Consider the following 24,697-nt stretch of genomic DNA (forward strand, 5'->3'; position numbering starts at 1 on the left):
GTTGACACACCGTTCCTTTCTGGAAAGCCTGGGTTGATGGTACCAGGTGGCATGTCCCGCAGCTAACATTCCCTAACATTTGTACTCAGTGAGATGAAACACATAATTGGGTGTTGTAACAACGTCTATTTCTCTAAAATATTCTAAACATTTATAGCCGCTTTCATTTATTTTTTTGTTTTTAATTTAGGGTTTTTTCTTTTTCTTTTTCTTTTTTTTTTAGAGAGGGAGGGCTTGGGGAGGGGCAGAGGGAAAGAGAGAATCTTAAGCAGGGTCCACGCCCAGTGTGCAGCCTGACATGGGGCTCAGTCTCAACACCCTGAAGTCATGACCTGAGACGAAATCAAGAGTGTAGGACACTTAACCTCCTAAGGCACCAGGTACCCCATATTGCCCCTTCCCATGTGTGCCTCATCATGGTCTGAGAAAAACATTTGTGGGCAGGTTTTAGACCAGACTTTTTGAGTAACAATGTGCTGATCAATGAACACAAGCACCAAGTCCTGGCTATTCTTACACCTATTTGACTACTGTGATGACTTAAAATACCTATTCATCCACCTGTTTGTACAATGAACACTTTATTGACAACTTATTATAATAATATCATTGAGGTTGGGGCGCCTGGGTGGCTCAGTCGTTAAGCGTCTGCCTTCGGCTCACGTCATGGTCCCAGGGTCCTGGGATCGAGCCCCACAGTGGGCTCCCTGCTCGGCGGGAAGCCTGCTTCTCCCTCTCCCACTCCCCCTGCTTGTGTTCCCTCTCTCGCTGTGTCTCCCTCTGTCAGATAAATAAAATCTTTAAAAAAAATAATATCCTTGAGGTTGTACAAGCTTGGAGACAAGAGTGTACAGTTCTGGAAAAAAAAAAAATGCCTGCTTTAGTGACCTTTAGTGCCAAGCCCAACAGGAGAGGGTTTACAAAGTATTTTTTATTTTATTTTTTTACATTTTATTGATTTATTTGACAGAGAGAGTGATCACAAGCAGGGGGAACGGCAGAGGGAAAAGCAGGCTCCCCGCTGAGCAGGGAGCCCCACGCGGGACTCGATCCCAGGACCCCGGGATCATGACCTGAGCTGAAGGCAGACACTTAACCGACTGAGCCACCCAGGTGCCCCAAGTATTTTTTTTTTTTTTTAATAAAGTATTATATGAAGTCCAAGGTGAGAGTAACCAGGGCATCGTCGTTCAGCAAATAGGTATACATGGTATCCTCTGTGCTCAGCACCATGAGGACAAGATGCTGTTGTGCTCTCTGCTGTGAAGGAATTTCTCTTCTTAGGGGGTGACACTCAACCCTCCCACTCTCAGCCTTGGAGTGGAAGGGTAAGTTATGTCAATAGTGAGAGCTGCAATGATGTAGAGGATTGATGGTTCCTGCCAGCTTACTAAGAGAATGGAAGTTTGATCTGCTTTCCCAGAGATAATAAGGAAGATGTCAGGTCAAAATGCCAGATGGACTGGGAGAGGGAGGGAGAGATTCTGGACTCCAGGGAAGAATGGCAGTGAAAGGAATGAGGCAGCAGGTGCATGGTATGGTTTGGAAATGGATGGTATACCCACATGACTAAAACTGGGGTAAATGGTAGGATGAAGCATGATGTGGGGAAGTGGGATGGGCTGATACTTCAGGTTCAGATGTGGGTGAACCTTGAAAAGTGGGCTGTGTTCTGCCATCCACAAGAGCCAGAGGTGATTTCTTGAGCAGATGAAATGAGAACAACATAAGACAAGGACTCCAGTGCCCTGGCCATTGTGTCTTCAAAGAGGATGGTGAGGGCTGGCAGGAAGGCACTGGAGGTAATGAGGCTGTGGGGCAGTGAGGGAGAACTCACAGGGCTCCCATGGGAGAGGACAGGTCTCCACAACTTTCCCGGTGGTCTCCAATTTGAACGATAGCGTCTCAAGAATGCAACTGGAGGACCAGACATTTGGGGAAAGAGAACTTTGCTTTTATTGTTAAGGATTTTATTTATTTAGTTATTTTAGAGAGATGGAAATTGCATGTGCATATGGGAGGAGGGGCAGAGGCAGAGCGGGGAGGAAGAGAGAATCTCAAGCAGACTCCCTGCTGAGCATGCGCCCCACTCAGGGCTCGATCTCACGACCCCGAGATCATGACCTGAGCCGAAACTAAGAGTCGGAGGCTTAACCGACTGAGCCACCACCCAGGTGCCCTGAAAGAGATATTTTTAAATAGGTGAAATGGTACCAACAGGCAGTTGGGAATGGGGCTGTGACTCAGTAGCACAGTGTTGTGAAAGGTAGCAGTGCAGACTCCAGTTTTGAGGTCATGCTGTGTCATTCAGGAGAACTGCTCTGCAGAAAACAAGGGAGGGCTGTGCTCATCAGCTGGGGGCTGGAGACCATAGCGGCCTAAGTCCTCAACATAGCAAAATCACAGCACTCTATACATGAGCACAACTGAAGACCCTCTTCCAGCAATGACCAGGGAGGAGGAGGCTGCTGATGCCTCCGGAGGCAAGGGGAGACCTTGAGGCATTTGGGCGAGATGAAGCAAACCCTCCTGTGAGTCTCTCAGGGCTTTCCCCTCCCCTGCTGTTTCCCTTAAGCCTGCTCACACCTCTGCTTATACTCGCTTCGTTCATTAAACTTTCTGAAGTCACCCCTTCAACTGTGTCTCTGTCCTGCTGGGACCCTGACCAAAACCCCAGCCCACTGAGACCTCAGTCTGGTTTGCTCTGCACGACATCACAGTGCCTTTAAACGGCATCACCTGCTTTTAAAGGTGAGTAGACGAGAACTAGTTATCATGGTTGAGAAGGACTTTTGAGGAAGGTAGGGGGAAGTCCAGGGAGCTGTGGTCTCCTAGCACTGGGTAAGAGAGCTAGAAGATGGGGCTTTGAACACGCAGGTAAAGAAGTGATCTCACTAGAATAGGGATCCAAAAATACTAAGCCCCAGCCCTTAGGTGGCCTTTCCTGTGTCAGGCACCATCGTAAGTAGTTTGCACGTTTTCACTCCTTCAGTCTCCATGAGGTAGGTGACAGCACAATGCTCACATCACAGAGGGAACTGAAGAACAACAGAGAGGTTGTGTGGCTTGCCCCGATCACACAGCTAATAAGTGCTAGAGCAGGAGTTTTAATCTACCCTTTGTTACGGTTTGCTGTTGCTCAATTTAAGCAACATTAAGAAAACATTGGAAGAAAATGTCCAATATTGAGTATAATTGTTTTTAAAAGGAAAAGAAATAATGGGGAACGGTAGGGCAGAATGGAGGTTTAACGATGAGAACAGAAAAGGAGGAACTTGTATAAAAATGAGTTTATCATCTCTGGTTAGTTCCTGAGTGTTATGCAATGTCTTTACAAGTAGAACAGGACCTTGAACTCTTAAAAATAAAATCATACAGAGTTTAACTAGGGCACAGGTTTTTTTATTGACCTACTGGGACTTTACTCACATTCCTTCTACTCTGCTTCTCAGAATCTGGGTTCCTTGGAGACCTAGTTTTCCTGAGTACCATTTTACTGGGAATAGGTGATGTCTGCACACTAAAACCTGAAAACATAAATCAGTAGAACTCGAGGTTTAACAAATTGTACATTCCCTTTCTGTTTATACTTTGGGGCCTTCTTGGGGAATGGCATTTGTGGCAGCTGGGGGTGTAACATGAGATTCGTAGGTACTGAGGTTTGGGTAAACAGAGGGGCAGGAACGGTGCAGAAGAGACAAGATGGGACTTGTGAATTTCAGCAGGAGTTATAAAGAATTTCTGGAATGCTGCGGTTACTAACAATGAATTTGGTTGGGACGCCTGGGTACCTCAGTCAGTTAAAAGTGTCCGACTCTTCATTTCAGCTCAGGTCGTGATCTCAGGGTCCTGGGATTGAGCCCCACTTTGGGCTCCCCGCTCAGCTGGGAATCTGCTTGAGGATTTCTCTCCCTCTGCCCCTGCCCCCGCTTGCATGCGTGTGCACGCTTTCTCTCTCAAATAAGCAAATAATGAATTTGGTAAAGTTGCCTTTGTGGGGAGAGGTTGAATATATGGAAGCCTCGAATTCTTTTTCTTTGGTTTTTCAATGTAAACTGACACGTGCATCAAAGGAAACGACAGGCACAGAGTCTCCCAGTGATTTTCTACCAGAGTAAGTAGTGTAGTGCAGTTTCTCAGAGCCCAGAAGAATTGTGTCTTTGTTGAAGAGTTCTTCACTATGACACCCTTGCTTAGGGTCACTGAGAATAAGACATACAAGCTGATGAGTCAGGAAATGTGTTCTCAACCTTGAGGAGATCTGAGAGAAAAGTCAGTGCATGCATATGTCTGTATAAAAAGAACCAATTTGGTTTTTTTTTTTTTTTAAAGATTTTATTTATTTATTTGAGAGAGAGAGAGAGCGCAAGAGCACAAGCAGGGGGAGAGGGAGAGGGAGAAGCACACTCCCCACTGAGCAGGGAGCCTGATGTGGGGCTCGGTCCCAGAACCCTGGGACTGAGCTGAAGGCAGACGCCTAACAGACTGAGCCACCCAGGTGCCTGACCAATTTGGTTTTCTTATTTTCTCTTGTATAGGCAAACACTAACTAATAACAAAAAAGGCTTCTATTATACATACAATAATCTGCCTTATCATTTGTTATTGAAGAAATCTGGATGTAATCTGGATTTAAATGGGAGGCGTCGTAGAGATGATATTGTAAGTCAAAGAGCCCTTAAAAACATCAGCTACAAAAATGTATTAATATAGTTGTCTTTCAGTCATCCAAGGACAATAAAGAAGAACCTTGGGTGAAATGAAGTTCGTGTGAGTTGGAGTCCCCAAACCTAGAACCAATTTTCCTTTGCTACAAAATGTCTGGTAATGAGTTCAGGACTTTAAAAACTGGAGTAACTTTCTTGGGCCAGGAAAGATAGTAAATCTAGTACAAATTAGTTTAAAGGTACTGGGCCCAGCACACTTGAGGATATAAAAGATGGATGATGAAGTAGTTACAGTGGCTGAACCTAAATGTTATTCGAGAACTAAAAAAAGACACATCAGTGGTGAATAACTAAAAGTAAATTCAGTGTTACAATGTAAGAGACAATTGGAAATCTAAATTACTATCCAATGGATAAGGCAAATTTAAATATGTGAAAAAATACAATGCAAAGTAATCAATATCTGAAAGGACGAAAATGGGAATTCCTCAGCTCTCTAAGAAAAAGGATACTGAGAAGGGCAAATAAAAATTGGAACAGAGCAAAGGATGAATAAAATAAATGTAAATCTGTGAAAGTTAATATAGAAATTTGAGTATTAGAGTAAACAGACGCTTTTTCTTCCTGGAAAGGGATTTCAGAGAAATCTTACTAGTAGGTCAACTACACAGAAATGATGGCATTTCCTCATCCTACAAAACGTTTGTCATCCTTCAACCTCCAACCTTCTAGCTCTGGGCAACCACATAATCTACTTTCAGTCTCTGTGGATGAGTCACAGACTTTTATAACCTGTTCTCAGGAGTGATATCCCATGACTTTTGCTGTATTCGATTACTTAAAAATGAGTCATTAGGCCTCACCATAAGGTATGGGAGGATTTCATGGGCTTGTGTGGCTCATAAGACAGTCTTGTGAGCAAGGCAACCTGAAACTAGGTGCAGCAAGACACGGGAAGAGGTGTGACTCTCCTGCAAGCATCCTCTACCTTATCGGACATTTCCCTTGTGGGTGTGCTGGTATTGGTCAGCCTAACTCTCAGACCCCCAGATCTGAACTCAGTAGTCTAGAAGGCTGGTGTCCAGAGCAGATGACATTTTGACTTTGGGTTATTTAAGTATAGACATTGCACATTAATTAGGACAGTCCTGAGGCTTGGTGATTCAGTTTTTACCTGAGATTTTCCAGAATCTAGTGGTATGAGGTTCTCTGCAAAACTGTCATCCCCTCTTACTGAAAATACACACGGAGTCTTGAAGGCTCATAGTAAAGAAACCTGCTTAACTGTATTTGACTGTGTCTTTTCCACATGTATTTGACTGAGACGCTTTTCTCCACCATTTACCTTCTATTAACGATGTGGGACACAGGTGATAAACAGAATATTCTTTGAGGGGTGAATAAGCTGTTGTAATTCTCTGTAGCCTGTGTGCTCTCCCTGTGGGTGCTTATTAATACTTTGCATTTGAGTCAACTAGGACTGTTGTTGTTTGTCACAAGGAAGATGGTAAGCCAGGAATTCCTCATATTGCACTTCTCCAGGTGAGGTTTTGAACCTATGTGGAGGAGCTTTCTTTGATCTCTGTTAAATATTATTGGGTTAAAGATCAACCATCTGCAAGACAGCATACGATATTGATTGAGTCCACTCCGTTGACTCAACTGTTGCCCATTGGTTAAGCCTATAGGGATGATGTTAAATCTCCAGTTTGTGATTTATATCATGGACCAGTGCTCCCAAAGTAGGCAATCCAAAAACACTTCAAAATAATAGTCTTAATATTGAGCCCGCCAGTGCCGAGTCCTTTGTCTCGCTGCAAAATGTCATTGTACCGATTAACAGCCTTCTCACTTTGGTTGACCCACTTCTGGTTATAGCAGTTAAAAAAAAAAAAGGCGTATTATTTATTATATCAGATGACACTTCTTCATTTTCCGTACAAGAAGCACCTCTGTGCACTAGCTTATAGTCAGTGGGGACCATATTTTCAACATTTTCTCCAACTGTCAAAGGAGTGGGTTAGACTGTTGAGTCAGTACTAACTGCTGGCAATCAACGCAACATATTCTAGGACCTTACAAAATCTGTCTGTTGTGTTTTAGATTTGGAGAGAGAATTAATAATTACCTCATGAGTCTTTGGTTTTGAGTCTACTTGATTTCCTTTTTTAGGGTTGGTCAACTCTAGACTTAGAAATTAGTCTTTATTGCAGGATTAGAAAGAGTGGTTCTTTGTAGTTCCTTTGGTAACGTTCTTACAGTAAACTCTAATGGACCTGGAGTAGTTACCTGAGTGTAGAACGTTGAACTAAGTTTAGACTGCACTTCACTTGGTGCCATCTTACGTGTATGTTCTGTCTTCCTTTCTAGGGGCTGGTAGTATAATCCCCTGCCCCTGAGTGCGGCAGGGACCTGGGGATATGATAATTCCATTCCTGCAGTGAGGTTTCCCATGGCAAAGGTGATGGGATGTCACCCTGTGATTGTGCTATTCTATCAACAACTCCATGAGCTCAGGAGAGGGCTCCTAGCTCCAGGCAACACAGTCCACTGACTCCTGGGTGAACGGTCTTTGTGCAAGCCTGAGCTCTAGATGCAGTTAAGCGGTGCCTGGGTCCCAGAACCACAGAAACGGTGTGCTAACGTGTGTTGTTTTAAGGCACTAAGTTTGGTGCTAATTTGTTACACAGCAAGAGAATAACTCATACACCAGCTGAAAGACATTCTCCTTAATACCAGACACTTCCTCACTCTTACCGGTTAGTGTCGTGCTGTCTGTACCACATAAGGCATCTGTTCTTCCTAGTTCTGGTTCTTCTTTGTAGATTGACTTGGGCACACTTTTTGGCCTTAGCTCCCTGTGGCCTTACTCTTCTCCTTTCATTTCACAGTCCCCTCCTTCTAGCTTTTCTTCATCTTTCTTTAAAAATTGGAGTTCATTAAAGAGTTACCTCTGCAACCATGGTGGGGTTGGGGGTTGGGGAAGGTGGGAGGTGGGGCGAGTCTTACCCGTTGTTTCCATTAAGATCATTTGCAATACTACTATCAATTTGAAAGGCTCCTTAGAGGCTGTCCAGCTTTCTTGCCTGCATTAGCATTTGCAGTGTTTTCAGAGAATTATCCTATTTGCTGCGGGGGTTTTTTTAGTAGCTGCTAAAGCTTAGCAAAGGTGCAGAGGTTTGCTGTGAGGGAGGTGCCTGGATAGACTGGACTAAGTCAGTGTGTTCGCCCTGCTCCCAATACCCCCTACACACACACACTACACCAGAATCTGGGGGTGCTCCAGTGCCAGAGAGGGAGTTGATCCGGGTGAAGTAAGGGGTGGTTTTCTAAGGAGAACCATAATTGGCCCTAGGAAGCTTCACCAGCGAGGAAGTAGATCTGAGACCCCACACGTATCCAGCCGCCTTCCACTGAACATCCTGTTCTTGAAAAATCAAAGATCTGCATGAAAATGCTAACAGGGAGCCTAAAACACAAGAAAAATAGAGTCTTCATAAATGTGCACATTCTCTGAGGTTTGGGTGCGAAAGGTTAGTAGGCCTTCCACTGGGAAAATGTTAACCATGAAGACATCTGCTGTGTATGCCTGCATTACGCTCACTTTCTCACTGAGATGGGTGTAAAATATGCATTCTGCATGTGCAACTGGTCTTGCTAGAGGAGAAGGGAAATACGAGTTCTTCCTTTCAAGTAACAATGCAGTTTCCATACCCAGAAAGGAATACTTAAGACGGAAGAGCAGAAACTCCTTAAAGACTTGGAAGAGTCAGTGGGTTTCCAGAACTTCTGCAGGGAAGGTATCAAAACAGTTGCACAGAAGCACCGCATCAGGGGGCATAATAACACAAAAACAGGTACACATCTATATCGACTGAAAAGTCACCCATGTCTGGGCAAGTAAGTATGCCCAAACACTTGCAGATAATAAGGAAACATGTTACCAACTGCTAAAGGAACACTGTCCTAGTTAGGGAGCCTTGCTGAAAGTCGGGGTCTGCCCATTTGATCTTAATCCAGGTTTAACATTAAAGTAGAGCAGTTTCCTGAAGCCCCTTAGAAGACTACACCTCAGAAAGGCAAAATAAGGCTAAGACAGGAGCCTGGTAACCCATGTACAGTAGCACGTCCAAGGAAAAGATGAGTGTGTTTTCTTCCACAGCAAGTAGTTTCTTACATCATTTCTTTTATAGTACACATTATAATGTGTTACTGTTTTATTTATTGGTTTACTTCTCTTGGTGGTAGGCAGATTTCTCACTATAATGTAACCTCCATGAGGGCATGTGGTATGTCTCACTTGTCTAGCACAGTGACCCAGTTCTTTCTCAATAGCTTTTCCTTAAACATGTGTCCATAAACAGAGAGAGGAAAAATTTGCTTTTTTAGCTAGGGTTTTTAAATTTCATTTTTGGTTGTCCAATGGAATGCCTCTGGAAAGTCCTGTGACAGAGTCTGCCAGAGCCTTCCACACCCCCCAAAACTTCTCATTTCTGCTGATTCATGTGGACTCAGATGACATTACCAGAAGGGATCTGTAATGCATCACTTGTGACTTTGAATTTCTGCCTAGAGCACTAAAGGGCTTGGAGCCAGACTTCTGTGTTTTCTATTTGGATATTGTGGTTGTTAGAAGAAAGTGGACAGTTGGTGGGTAGAATTAATAAGACAGTCCCAGAAATTCCCAATCCCTGATCTATATACCCTGCATAATTTCCCTGCCTTTGAGCATGGGGCAGAGCCTTTGAATATGATGAGTCATCACGCCCAAGATTACATTACTGATCAGCTGGCCATGAGTTAATCAAAAGTTGGGTTGAGATATGATGGCTCTACCCATGCTAGTGGGTATCTGCCAGGTGGGGTCCTGGAAAGCCTTTGCTCTCTTGATAAAAAAGAGAGAGAGAGAGAGAGACTCCACAGAATGTCCTTCCTTTCTTTATGCCTGGATGTATGCCAACTGTAGTGACTATGAGGCCACATCCAGGATGGGCCAATAACAAGATATTGAGGGTGGTGATGCAGATCTTTAAAGAACACCGGTCCCTGAAGGCATCAGTGAGCAGATTCACCAGCTCTTGGCTACCCACTTCCTAACTTGTTACGTAAGAAACATAAGCCCTTCCTGTTCAAACCCTTACTTTCTCAGCATTGTAGTTTCTCATCCAAATGCAGACTTACTTGAGGCCATTAGATCCTTGTCATTTATCCTACTCAGGGAAAAAAGTGATGGTTGTTAACTCTCTGGAAATAATAACAGCAAAAAAGGTCATCCAAGATGTAGCATTTATCAAGGCAAGAAAAGCAGAGTATGTGTTGCTCTTCTAAGAAAGGTAGTTTTGAGGGAATCATACTGTGTTTCTTAAAAAAAAAAAATGAGGATTAAGATTTGTTTTTCTTTCTTTACTCAGCTGCGGGTGTGTGATTTCTGATCAAAGCTCTATTTGCAATGCTGGGTTAACGTAAATTGCTTGTATTTGTATATTTATGAACATCACATTAGGAATTGTAAACATACCACCTGTAATGGACTTTTATTCTATGTAAATGATACCTAATCAGTAACACAAACTCCTGTCAACCAAAAAGGGGTAAATAAAGCTGTTCATGCTCCTGAATTTTGAGGAATTTAATCAACCTGGGTTACTATTATTTTCAGTTCTGTCAGCAAAAAAAATAACTCTAGAATACTTATACTCTGGGATGATTTTGTGATCTGCTTCAGGGCTACCATGTGTTGTAGAAAGAAATCAGTGAGATTAAAAGAGATATCATTAATATTTTAGATCCTTTAGTAGCTCAAAGACACAATTTGGAGAGAGTTCAGTGGAAAGAGAAATGATGAAATATATTCAAGGAGTGACAGATAATGGAAGATCAAAAAGACACAGTCAGTGTGTTTTGGTGGAGCTGTTAGTGTGATACAACAATCTATAATTATGTCAGAGGCAACACCTGGGAGAGACAGACATTTTTAAAGCACGTTATTTGGTTTTGATGCGTCTGGGCAAAACTCTCATTTCTTCAGTACATATTTATCGAGTGCCTGCTGTGAGAAGGCGTTGCTTTAAGCATCAAAGATATGGAGAAGAAAGAGTCGATCCTTGCCCCGAAAGTGTCCACGGTCTGGTGAATGAGTCAGAGAAATGAATAGGCAGTAAAAACTGAGGCAGGAAGAATGCTCAAGATGCTGAAAGATACAAAGGGGCAAGGAGCTCGTGCAGCCTGGAGGCGGGGGGGTGGGGGGTGGTGGTGGCTTGGTGGGGCGGGAAGGGCCACAGAGGGAGGTGGTGCTCAGTGGGGTCCTCCTGAACTAGCAGGAAGGAGCAAGAGGAGAGAAAGGCAGGCGGGGGTGGGCTGGGTGGGTGGGTGGGGGGTTGGTGGTGGCTCGGGGGGGCTGGAAGGACCACAGAGGGAGGTGGTGCTCAGTGGGGTCCTCCTGAGCTAGCAGGAATTAGCCAGAGGAGAGAAGGGAAGACATGATGTTGTCTGGGCTCATGAAGTCACTCATGTGAATGGACCAATGAGCATGGTGCCTTAGGGAAGCTGTGAGTAGCTCAGAAATCCTGCACAAGTGTGCTTCTGGGTTGTAGCAGGAGATATGCTAGCGGGAAAGCAAAGGGAAAATCACCAAAATTTACCCAGAAAGTCTCCATGCAGAAGGCAAGGCAATTTTGAGTTAAATTCTGGAGGTATGGAATTTCAGAAGACCATAAGATAGACATAAACAGGAAAGGCCAGATCCTGCTCTCTGTTGCAGTCTTTTAAAAGACATGGGTATTTGTGAGTATGTTCTATAGACCAGTCCCATGCAGGCTTCTTCACCTGCCTACCACCTGTGGATCTCGGTAGCCTCACCTTTCCTTCCCTTGAGTGGACTGTGCCCCTTCTCACTGCAGCACCCTGTTGTGCACCTTCAGAAGGTCTTAAATACAGTAGGGATCTTGAGACCAGCAAGGGACAAGCATTCATGGACTGCCCGCTATTTGCCTATCAGAATGCACTTGTCTAAAATCTGCACGGTGCTGACCATGCAGAGGAAACTCGGCGGGGTGGAAACTCCATACGTGAGTTCTGTTGTGATACAGGTAGTTTTGATGGCAGGGAGATTTGCCCGTCTTAAAAGCAGAAGACCTGGCTTTGAGTCCCAGCTCTGCCTACTGTCTAGCATCCCGTGAGGACTAAATCGTGCTTTAAAAAGCACTGAGCATGCTTACAGCTGGACCTGGAGAGTATTCGTTTCTCGGAGCCTTCTTTTGAAACGGTTTTTATGCTTTTCCAGTATGTTGGTCATTTAGGAGTCATGACCAAATATTTAATTCCTGTATTTTAAAATGCTAAATGTTGAGTTTCATCTTTCTTTGAACTCAGTGCAGCAATCTGATTCTCTGACAATTAGCATGCTAAGAAATTTGCATTCCTTGGACACATCCTTGCGAGTGTTTATGGAAAATTGATCACCATTGTATTCTTGCTTGTGCCCTTATACTGAGCAACGTAGATGATTACTTGATGGAAAAATAAAGGAAACACTAGGTGACCCATGATTGAGACAAATATAACAGTGAAGCAGCAACCCTGCCTCAGCCACCAGTAGATTGCAGCAAAGTTGATAAGAGGTGGCCGTGGAAGGGAATAAGGGACTGAGAAAATAGACAACCCCAGCATGTTCAGCTGTGTTCCTGCTTGTAGAATATTTTATTCACTAACATTTATCACAATCTCAGCATGTAGAATTGGGAAGGAGTAGGCAACCTAGAAGCGGAAATTGGTCTGGACAGTTGGAAACAGTAGTCTCCAGACCTTGATTATGTCCCCTGTCAGTAAAGGAGATAAAGAGATGTGTCAGTATTATGAAGAACATGTGTGTATTTTTGATCTTCTGATATAATTTAACAGTCAACTAGGTTGATTCAAATGAAAGCTTTAGTGGATATCAAGAACTCTTTTTGAGTGTAGCAAATGGATTTTATTTATGAATCTTTAATCATTATACTGTTGTTATTACAGCCACATGAACTTCCCCAGAGATTTATGTCCTCATTCAACATTTATTGATCGAGAATCAGACAGGGTAGATGTAGAGCTTTAAAAGTTTATAACAGAGTAAGGAAAGCTTGGAGTTAGGATCTTCCTTCTCAAGGTGACTGGTAGGGGTAATAAGTCAGCACGGGTCAGCACTAGTGGCCGGCTTAGGAGATGGAAGTGACACAGTTAGCTGGGGGGAGTGGTTCTCTCAGGGTTTTTCTCCTAATTGCCACGTACCCAGGGCATGACTTTGTAGGTCAGGGCAGGCGTGGTGGGTGGGTGGGCGATGGTATCCATAGCTCCTTCAGATCTTGGCTGTTGCTTCTATCATTGATGAAGAGTGAACGGGCTAGAACACCTCTGAATGTGGACTTTCTTCCTTAGACCTGAAGTAACTCCACTCAGAATTCCAAGAGCCTCCATAAGTTACCACAGACAGGCCACACTGCCCATTCTAGTCAAGGACAGGAAGGCTAGCATAGGAAGACTGTATTGCATGGTGGCTCTGATGGGCTTGTAACTTGCACAGTAGTTGGTGTTGGAGGAATAAATCCGGGTCAGAGGGAGAAACGGGAGTCCATGCCTGGGAACTTTTAAGGCAAGGAGTAAAGTCAGGAAGAAGTAGGAGTTAGGAGAAAGGCAAGGAAAAGCACGTAGGAACAGTTAGGGTTAATAAATCTCAAGTGGGTTTGGCGAAGGGATGATTTTTATAGAGAGGCATGTCTGCTTCATTCTGTACTTTGGACTTTAGCTCGCATTAGGCGGACCACTTCAGAAGTGAGAGCATGCAAATAGTCGTGCCGTCTTTGTCCTCCTAGGACTGGCTTCCCTTACTCTGCATTATGTCCTTAAGATTCATCCATGTTAATGGCATATGGTAGGATTTCCTTCTCTTTTAAGGCTGAGTAGTATTTCATTGTCTTTATTCACCTGTCGATGGGCATTGAGGTCATTTCCACATCTTGTCTGTTGGGAACAGCACTGCAGTGCAAACAGAAATGTTAATATCTCTCTGAGATCCAGTTTCAAATCATCTGGATAAAAACCCAGTGGTTGGGGTTGCTGGATCTTACCAGTGGGCATAAAATTTCAGTTAGGCAAGAAGAGTGAGTCCAAAGATCTGCTGAACAACGTGGTATATAGTACGGTTAACAGTACTGTCCCGAACACTTAAATATTGAAGAGGGTGGATCTCACGTGAAGTGTTCTTACCACAATAAGATCGTAAAAATTATCTTTGAGGCTTCTTGCATATGCCATGCATTTGAATGCTTTGTTTATACTCCTGGGACATAGGTTTTCTTTCCTCCCTTTAGTAGAGACAGAAGCAGGGGCTCAGGATGATAGTTTGTTCAAGGTCACACGACACAGATGAGAAGCGAGCCTGGGACTTCTGACTCCAAAGGCCATGTTTGTGGCCTGCTGGAAAGAAATGGAGAGGAACCTTGCGGATGCACAGTCAGGGGCAAATAAAATAAGCAGCTTTCAGAGAGTCAGTGGCTTAAAATGTTGGTATAGGGATATTTTGCCAGCTGAACTTCCAGGAAATTCTTATTTGCACCGTAGGGCTTTAAAGTACATGCCATCAGACTGTGTTGAAACCATTTTCTTGACTTCTTTTGAATTTGCTTGACATTTAAAATTTCCTCCTATCGTTAACTCGCTGCCTTTAGAATGTAGCACCAGGCTTGTGTCCTGAAGACAACCCAGAGACAATATTTGTGGTAAACAGCTTCCTTGCATTCTTAATATCTCTATCTCATACTTTTATTGCTTTTCTGGCTTGCTCATCTGTATCTTTGTCGGTCGTCTCAGGGAGGAGCCTGTACAGCCCACGGGACTCACCAGAGAAGTCTGTTTGCTACTTCTGACAATATGCTATTCCACGGAACCTATGTTTTCTTCCAGCTTAGAGGCTGAAAGGAGGTTTACATTATTGCCCCTGAAAATATCTGGAACAAGGTAGCAAAGATATTGGTATTCCTAGCTCTAGATCTTCAGCTAAAAAATAAGTAAAGAATAATAATAATATCAATAGATCCTAGAACATAAGTACCAAAAGGAGAGACATAAGGATCAATGTAGTTGTCCGGCCATCTGTTTTTTAGACAGACTTCAGACTCTCATGTAGTGTTCCAATCCAATTACTCAGATGCAGTTTACTCACATCTTTCTGTGGCACCATGCCACGTGCTAGAAGTTATACAGACACAGGAAAACACAGTAGATAAGCTCATTTGGTGTTGGATCCATAAGCTTTACCTGGGTGCAGATTCTTTGAATGCAGGTGCCTGGTGTCTTAGCTGCTCAAAGTGAATTCTCAGAGAGAGATATATCCCGATCGGATGGACCAGCCCTAACCCAGGCTACCCCAAGGGCGCTCCTGGGATGGGCAGCATCGACATCACCTGGGAGCTTCCAGAGATGTAAATTCTTAAGCCCTGTCCCAAAGCTACTGAATCAGAAGCTGCAAAGATAGAGCCTGGGGATCTGGGTCTGAAAAAGCCTATCAGATGATGCTGATGCTTGCTGACTTTTGAGAACCAGCACCCTGACCTATCAGAACCCAAGTTGTTTTCCAGTATAGAGAGGAACCTTCTATCTAAAAAAGATGCCACCATCTGTGAGGGACCCAAGGCCCCCACATTTGTGCAATACTTAAAATTCAGTTATGCTATGGAAAGTCAGGTGTGACCTTTCACAGGGACACTTCGATGCTAGTCTCAAGAGATTGGCATTGATAGCAGATTTCTCTCTCTCTTCTGCACATAATTTCAGATTTGTAGTCAATTTAGGGGAGTAATCCAGTGGCCCTCAGTTTTCTCAAATCTGTGTTCACCTTAAAAAAACCTGAGGCACTCTTCTGTAGTGTTGATAAGCTACAGGTTCCTTCTATCTCCTGTTGTAGTTGGTGGATTTTGAGACAATAGATCCACATGTGCCAATAAGTCTTCTTGGCTGTGTCTCAAACGGAGAGTAAAATGCAGCTGTCTTCATTAATCATATCACAGCAAGTCTTTGTTCAAGCTGCTGAAACCAGGCGCCACAATGCAGGCAAGGCATTGGTGACCTTTTGAGACGTGCATCCATTGGTTTCCAGAGACAAAGATCCATGATACCCCTTAGGATGTTTATAATACAGGATGTTGTTTCTAAGTGGCAGCCATCCACAGAGGGTTTGTACTCATGTTGCTCGTGGTTATTTGCTCTGTCTCCTTTCACTTTTACCAGCCTCTCATCCACAAACAAGGCTACAAGAATATTTTCACCCAATTCGAAATGTCACCCTCGTAGAATGGGAAACATACATGGGTGTTCTCTTGAGAAGATTGGTAACACTCTCTGGTATGTGGAGAACAAATACATTGTGCTTTTTTCCTAGGGTCAGAAAAGAAGAGACTCTTTGGAAGCAGCACGCTTCCTGTGTCATTTTTGTTGACCGTACCTTACATTATTTGAAAGCAACTTGAATTTTTTAAACTAAGTGATAAGTTATGAGTAGGAAAGGAGATGCGGTGTAGTAATCTTGTGTACAGCGTGATGTGTTTTTCATTTGTCTGCACCTGTGTAACCAACACAAGATCAAGATCGAGCTCACGTGCAATCTCCACGGTCCCCTTCCTGCCCCTGCCAGGCTCTGTGTTTGCACCCATCTGTATGTCTTCTGACTTCTATCACCAAACATTAGTGTCGCCTGTCCTGGAAAATTCATGCAAAAGGAGGCAGGTGGTGTGGACTCCTCTGTCTGGCTTTTGTCTTCAACATGGCATCTGTGATACCCATCCATGTCGATGCGTGTATCACTAGCTCATCTTTTTTACTGCAAAGCAGTGTACACTTTTATCTTGATGAGGGAAGTAGAGAGAAAATAAATGGTTTTTACTGGCCTTCAGTGTGAAAGCAAAGTCACTAAACAAGTTAATCCTAGGTTTTTGGATGTAGAAGTAAGCACCTCAAGTGGGAGAACACCCTTGTCTCCCTGACTCCGTAGTGTTCTGTTTCTTTTGCTTTTTTGTTTCCTAGAGTCTCTTGGTTGAAGGGTCATTTATTCCAGGAGATGAGTGAGTAGTGTGAAGTGCTAGAAATTCTAGACATGTGGACAAATAAGAGACTTCCCAGAGGGAAAGTAGTGAGGACATGTTTTGAGGCAACCATTCGGGGGACAGGCAAGGGGGGGTGGAGGTTAGGTGAGGCACCTCTCATCTGCTCGGTACCCACAAAGCACCTTTCACTTAAAGTTATCTTTGACTCATCTTTGGGCCTGGGCCACATGCCATAATAACATCAAAAAGGCTCCAAGGAAAGTAAGCATTGCCTTGGAATCTGGGTATAATCCAAAGCTTTCTGTGTGTTAGTTGCATGCTCTGTGATTCTTGGACATGGTGACTGTGGATCCAGCCTACCTGAACTTGGATTATCTAGCCACACCTTTCCGACTCCCAGAAAGGCAGTTTTCTGTTTTGTTTCCAGATATCTTGCACCTGACAAATCCCTTTTGCCTTAGCTCAGTCCTTCTGGATCTCCTCCCCCAGCTTGCCTGGCATGCACACGCAGTCTCCTCCTGTCAACCCTGAGTTCTCCTCTTGTATTATCACCTCCAAATGTCAAATCCTTTCTGCTTAGACAGATGCCTGGGCATTCTGAAGTCTAACATTTCCAAGCACTGTTCATACCCTCCGTCCCAGCCATGGGGCATTCTCCTCATGCTCGCATCTAAGCAAAAGCTCTGCTCATCAGCCTGGATGAGTTCTTTCCCAAAATATATCTGAGGAGCCCTTTCCCCATTGGTTTATGTGGCCGGTGGTTTCAGTTGGGTGCGTGGGTATCTGTGTGATTTTGTTCCCTCTTCCCTAGGGCTTTTTGACAATATCAGGAAATAGAACTAGGGGATGGTGGTGGTTACAGCTAGGGGATGGTGCTGGCCACAGCCAGGGGATGGTGTTGGCCACAACTAGAGGATGGTGGTGGCCACGGCTGGGGATTGGTGGTGGCCACAACTAGGGGATGGTGCTGGCTACTTGTATCTAGTAGTTGGAGGTCATGGTCACTGAGCCTCCTTGAATGCACAGGATGGGCCCTGACAATAAGGAATTATGTGGCTCCAAATGCCAATAGTGACAGGTTTTAGGAACCCCTGATGTAAACATAGCTTGGGATACAAGCTTTTGGTGAAAATGAGGTAGATGCACAGAGGGATAAAGGTGAGTTATCATGTGAAGAGGATAGGAAGTAAATTGACAGGGTGAGAAGTAGTTTCAAATGTGTACTGAAGCCAGACTACATTGTGTTAAATAAGGACAAGGGTAAACAAAAGCAATTTTAAAAATTAGGTAAGTAGCCTTAAGGTATGGAAACCTCAGAATGATATTTATAGGGTTTGGAGCAAACAAAAGCTGTTGAAGTAACATTTCTGCAGGAAACCCATCTTTATAAGGGAAAAAGAAAATACTCTAAGGAGAGCCTGGAGCTTGGGGGAATCCTGATGGATCTGCAAAGACTTACATGTACTTTGTTTTGGCTGACATTACTGTAAGACAGGAGAGGGCTCATTTGTCATTCTAAATTAACTGTATAAAAGCTCAGGCAAAACTAACAAACCCTTACTCGTACTGCATGAAAAGCAAGGATACAAAGGAAGAGAGAACCTTTTGCATTATCAGCTACGGGGCATTAAAGGAAGCTAAGAGGATAGCAAGAGAAAAGCAGATGTGTGAGAGTGTTCCTTCCTGCTGGCGCACGGGGTTGCCTAGTTCCCGATGCTCTGAATGGGGATTACAGTTTGTGACTTTGCGGCGATCCCTTGTTTCAGTCGCAAGATGACTCCTCCTCAAGAAGCTCAAACCTGCATCCTCTCCTTCAGTATCTAAGACTGAGTGTAGCTGACACTGTACTCGGAAGGAAAAGGAAACAGGAGTGCTCGTATTCTGCACCAAGAACATGGCGTGATATTGGAAGTCCAATCATGGAGAGTTCTTGGATCATTTCCGTCACTGTTTGCTGTTGTTGGCAAGGTTAGCTAAGAGCAAGCAAAGTGCTTTGAAGTATTTTATGGAGCGAGGAGGACTGACGAATTCATAGTCTGAGTGGGAGAGGACTTGAGAGGTTTTCGCCCTGGTCGCCCACCCAGTGGAAGAGTTCTCTTCCAGTCACTGTTGGCTGCCCACCTTGGCGGGGCCTCCTGACGTCCCGCTGTTCTTGCGTTTCACGGGCCGGCGCTCCGTTTGGCAGTTCTGCTCCTTGGGAGGACCGTTTTCACCATTTGCAGTTTCTCCACGTTGGCTCTGAGGTTTCTTTGTGTGGGAACAGTGACAGCATCCGTGCCCTGGTAACTCCGTGTGCAGAAGCTAAGGAGGGGTCTCAGGTAGGATGAAGGAGTCGCCGTTCACTGAGGAACGGGCATGAAACGACTTTCATTTTCTCTCATAATAACTAGCATGGGGACCTGTGGCATCCTCTCATTTGATGCTGAAGTCTTTTAAGGCTATCTCTTGTGATACCTTATTTAATTTCTATTATTGGAGGAATCCCGTTTGGTTATTAAGGCTTAGTGACGTGTATCTTTTTTTTTTTTTTTAAAGATTTTATTTATTGGACCGAGAGAGACACAGCGAGAGAGGGAACACAAGCAGGGGGAGTGAGAGGAGAAGCAGGCTTCCGGGCTCGATCCCAGGACCCTGGGGTCATGACCTGAGCCGAAGGCAGACGCTTTAACGACTGAGCCACCCAGGCGCCCCCTTAGTGATGTGTAGCTTGAACTTAAGTTTCTTAGTCAAAAACCCTTCTCACTTGCCCGACCCCCATGCTGGCTCAAAGTTTCTTAGTCAGAAACTCTTCCCTTTTGCCCGACCCGCATGCTGGTTTGAGCTGGGGTCTTTGATGGGGTCTTGATGGCCTGGAGGACGTGGTAGTGCAGATAGGATGAGCTGAAGGCAAACGCCTAACTGACTGAGCCACCCTGGCATCCCAGGTCTCACATACCTTATATTTGGTGTCCTTAAGATTCAAGATTCAAGAGTCCATCTGCTGGTTTAAAACAAAGAAGAATGTGAAGTATTTCTTTTTATAAGTGTATCAGCTCTTCCCAAAGTGTGTTTCACCTCCGTAGAAACAGAACAGAGTATAACTGCCCAGATGGATTCTATGCTGACACATGTTTAGGAAAATGCTTCTTTCTGTATTTTGCCCCTTGCTTTCCACTGAGGATTTCCATTGTAGGTTAATATATTACATCTCCAATAAACTTGCTTAACTTTGATGAACCCAGCTTGTCTTAAACTTAATTGACCACAGAACCATTTCTCTCACCTAAAATGTCTCACACACATTGCACAGCCTTCTAGTATTTCAGTGAGAGGCTCAGTGTACTTCCAGCTCAGCCTGGAATACCTACCTCCTGGAGTGCAGGGGGCAGGTGAGGCATGCCTTTAAGCATGGAGGTAGGAGAAATAAGAGTAAACCTCTAAGCCCAGAGGCTATCTGTATTTACCGAAAGATCCTCACCATTTTTGCCTGCCCAAGTTGGCTTGGGTCACTTTGCAATGTCGGCTGCCCTGAGCAGAGTAGTATGTGGCTCGGGAACAAATCACACACACCATAATGAGCTAATGGGAGGACTCAGAATTTCAGCAGAGGAAATCAGGAGGTCTGGGAAGTCCAGATACGGTTAACAGGGCTGAAAAATTGGGGGCACCTGGGTGGTGCAGTCCTTAAGTGTCGACTCCTGGTTTTGGCTCCGGTCATGACCTCAGGGTCATGAGATTGATCCCCGTGTCCGGTTCAGCATGGAGACTGCGTAAGATTCTCGGTCCCTTTCCCTCTGCTCCCTAACCCTGATGCTCTCTCTCTCTCCAAAATAAATCAGTCTTTTTTTTAAAAAAAGGCCTGAAAAGTTAGATATCAAAGATTTTGATAACGGGGCTACATTTGCAGTAAAAGCCAACTTAAAATTGCAAATAGCTGGGTTTTCAGGGAATTTGAAATGGTGTAGTAATGCTTGCTACTACAGAAAAAGAATATTGTTCTTTCTTGGTAATACAATCCCGGAGTTTTAGCCGTGGCCACCAGGATGAAGACGGTGTATTCATTCACCCTTGCAGCTTGTGGAGGTCATGTGGTATGAAGCTCTCTGGCCAGTGAACTATGAGTGGACGTGATGTGACAAACTGCATCATGGCCTTAAAAGAAAGGCATCTGCCTCCTGCATTGATGTAGTGGTGATTAGGGGTTCAAATTGGCCATTGAGTTCATAAGATACAATACGCTTTAATCTATTACTGTATTTGCTTGGATTTTGAAATTTCTTTATTTTAAAAATAATAATAGAGTCACAAGAAAATGTTAAAAGAATTAAAATTGTACAGAGAAGTCCCGTGTATGCTTCCCCTAGTTTCCCCCATGGCAACATATTCTGTAATAACTCTCCTACAGTGTCAAAACCAGGAAATTGACATTGGTACAACCCACAGGACTTCTTTACATTTCATGTTTTTCATATACTCCTTTGCGTGTCTGTGTGTCTTTTATCGCATGTGTAGATTCCTGTTACCAACACAATTAAGATAGAACTGTTCCATCACCATAAGGCTCCCTCATGCTACCCCTTTATAGCCACACCCACCATCCCTAAACCCTGGCAATCCTAATCTGTTTTCCATCTCTATAATTTTGTCATTTCTAGAATGTTACATACATGAGGTCATAGAGTACTGAACCTTTTGAGATTGGCCTTTTTCCCCCCCCCACTCAGTATGGTTCACTCAGATGGTTCTCTTGAGAACCATTGAGGTCGTGTCTGTCAATAGTTTGGTTAGTTTTGTAAAATCATATGGGACAGGATCTGTAGCTGGAAGAACATTTGCATCTCTTCTGGACGCTTAGCAGCTACCCAAGTTCATAGCTTCTCTTGTTTCCTTGGCTGCCTGGAATGTATATGGTTCCTGCCCGTGAAAACCGAGATCTTGACATAGAAAAGCTACAGCCTCTGTTTTTCACCAATAGAAGGAACTTCAATCCCTGATGATTTAGGCAACAAGGCCACCGTGCCGGTCTGGAATTTGTGCAGGAGAACAAATGAAGATAAAACAACTTCTACCTTGTTTAAGCCATTAATAACACAGATCTCTTTTATAATACTCTAAACGACTGTGTACTTAAATGCAAACTCCAAATGGATATTTTTTTTCTGGGGAAGACCCTTTGGAATTGGGTGAAAACAAATTCAACACACTTAGAGTTGTGAACGACCCAATGCTAAGTACATAGTTCATAGCTGTAGCTAGCAACAGAGATTTGCAAATCTGCAAATCATCAAAGGTTTGGAAGACACAGGAGTCATTCATAAGACTACAGCCACGCAATTCATGATTGAAAAAACTACAGGCTTATGGAGATTTATAATGGATTCTCTGTTATTGAGTAAAGCAGTAGAAATGGAAAACTCGGACATTGTCCACATCACCAAATAAATAATTTCACTGATATATATGTGGCAGCCACATAATCCACTCACTCTGATGTCTTAGGGTCAGACTGCTTCCATGTCACAAGGGGTATAATATACCTTTGTCTACCTGGCTCAGGGTTATGCCAAGAGATAATAATTGCACATAACTCAGGTGGACAAGGTACAGGCCATGTGAAGGTCCCCCTTAGACCTTTACGTAGTCTGTTATATTGGTGATACTCTCATTAGAAGGAAATTTATGGGAAGTGAAAATAATTTTGGCTCATACTGTCAGGAGCTAAAAGGTTAGAGGATGGAATCTTACATGGAAGAAGGTCAGAGGAACTCACAGTTGGCTAAAATATATTAGGTATGCGTGGGAGCTCTGAGCTAATGCCAGTTGTGAAAGAAATTAAGGAATAAAATGGTCAAGTGAATAGATCCTCCATTTATCTCCCGAAAAGAAACTGGAGCAGCTCTTGGTAGGATTATGTGGCCAGTAGTTGTCTGTTTTTAATCTGGGGGTTCCACTCACACAATTAAAAACAATAACTCGGGGAAACAAGAATTGTATATGGAGTCTAGATTAGTTACAAATAGCTGTACAGCAATGTGCCTTTGGTAATACTGATCGTACCTGAATCCACTTTTGAAGTGTTAGTCAACACAACAAAGGTCTTTGCATCTGGAACTAAGTGGATGATATCTCCCAGGTTGGAAAGGATTAGTTGCAACTTGTGGAATTACAGCTCCAATTCCAGGGGCTCTAGGCAAACTCTACTGCCTTAGGAAAACAATGATTATCTCAAACCGGGGCCCAGTGGGTTAGGTGTTACAGTTGTATAAATGGGGCATCTGGTTGTACAGGGGTCTGATGAAATCCAGTGTGTAGGTATGGGTCAACTGCCCAATTTGAAAGCCAATGAGACATATAAGAGAGAGCCTAAAGGGACCCTAGAGGTGTGCCTGCACTTTAGGAAGGGGTGAGCAGTCAACTCCAGCATGGTCCATGACTCCAGGCAGTTAGGGACTAAAACTCATGATGATTAAGTGGATAACCTCATGAAATCCTTAACGACTCCATGTAAACAGGGCCAAGGCAATGGCAGATACCCCATTACCTGATCCTTTCAACAGAACGGTTAGAAAGTTGAGCTCACCAGAGATCTGTGTATTTGTACTTTAGATGTTAGCCTTCCAAGCAAGTGGAGAGCAAACAGACAAACCAAAAAACCCACAAAATTTTTAAAAAGAAAGAAAAAAGAGGGGGGGTTGCCTTAAAGAGGATTTTTATTTTTATATGGGTAAAGCCGATAATGTTTTATTTTATGTCTTCTTGATTTATAGCTGAGTAAACAGGCTTCCCCTGCTCTCAGTTTATGAAGATATTTAGTCATGTTTTTCTCTAGATCTTTTATGGTTTAATTTTTTTAGAGGTAAATCTCTGCTCCATTTGGAATCCATCCTATTGCATGACATGAAGTATAGATCCAATACCTAATGGCTAATGCATATCTTGGCATTGTCTATTGAAGGGTTCATTTTTCTCTGTGAATTCAAAGTGACACCTTTGTCATGTGCTAAATCCCCTTATGTATTGGCTCTATATCTGGATTTTCTTTTTAGTTCCATTAATCAGTCTCTTCGTGTTTTCATTTCTGTAGTTTCACCATATGTTTTCATGTCTGATAGGGTTGGACTCCCTTCGTTTTTCTGGATTCAAGCTTTCTTGGCTCTTCCGTGTATCTTTCCACACAAGCATGGGAATCAGGTTGCCTAGTTACTCTCCACCACTCTGTGCCCCTCTCCCTCCCAGAGTTAGTATTTTTATTGAGATGTTAAATTTGTAAACAGCTTAGGATGGACTGACATCTTTACAATGTTGACTCTTCCTAGATGAGAGCACAGTGTGTTATTTCCATTTGCTCAAGCCCTTTTTGTGTCTCTTAGTGGACTTTTCACGTTTCCTTCTAATGAGTGTTCACACTTCTGTGTGTTCCTAGATATTTTACCTTTTACGGCTGTCCTGCGATTATTTCAGCCAGTATTTTTCCTCAGTTGCTCTTTTACAAATATAAAAGTTATTAATTTTTTTAAGTTTTTTTTTTTTTTAATTTTGAGAGAGAGAGAGACCAGGGGGAGGGGCAGGGGCAGAGAGAGAGAGAGAGAGAGAGAGAACCTGAAGAAGACTCCGTGGTGAGCTCACGACCCTGAGATCATGACCTGAGCCAGATGGTTACCCAGCGGAGCCACCCAGGCGCCCTGAAAGCTATTGATTCCTGACTGTTAACTTTGTGATCTATTGTGTTACTAAGTTCCCTTTTAGTTTGTGTAGCTTTTGTTAATTTTCATACCTTTTCCTGGTATACAATCGCATCTGCAAATAAGGATGGTTTTACTTTCATTCCTTAACTTTATGCATAGCATTTTTTTCTCTGATATCATTGGCTTGGGTAAGATTGCCAATGAGATGTATAATAGTGCCGGCAGGGGCACATGCTTCTCCTTCATCACCAGTACTATTCAGACTAAGCTTATTACATATTATCAAGTTAAGGAG

Source organism: Eumetopias jubatus, unplaced genomic scaffold (assembly GCF_037043125.1).
Source record: "Eumetopias jubatus isolate StellerSeaLion01/CBP00866 unplaced genomic scaffold, mEumJub1_p1.0 scaffold_11, whole genome shotgun sequence".
Lineage (NCBI taxonomy): Eukaryota > Metazoa > Chordata > Mammalia > Carnivora > Otariidae > Eumetopias > Eumetopias jubatus.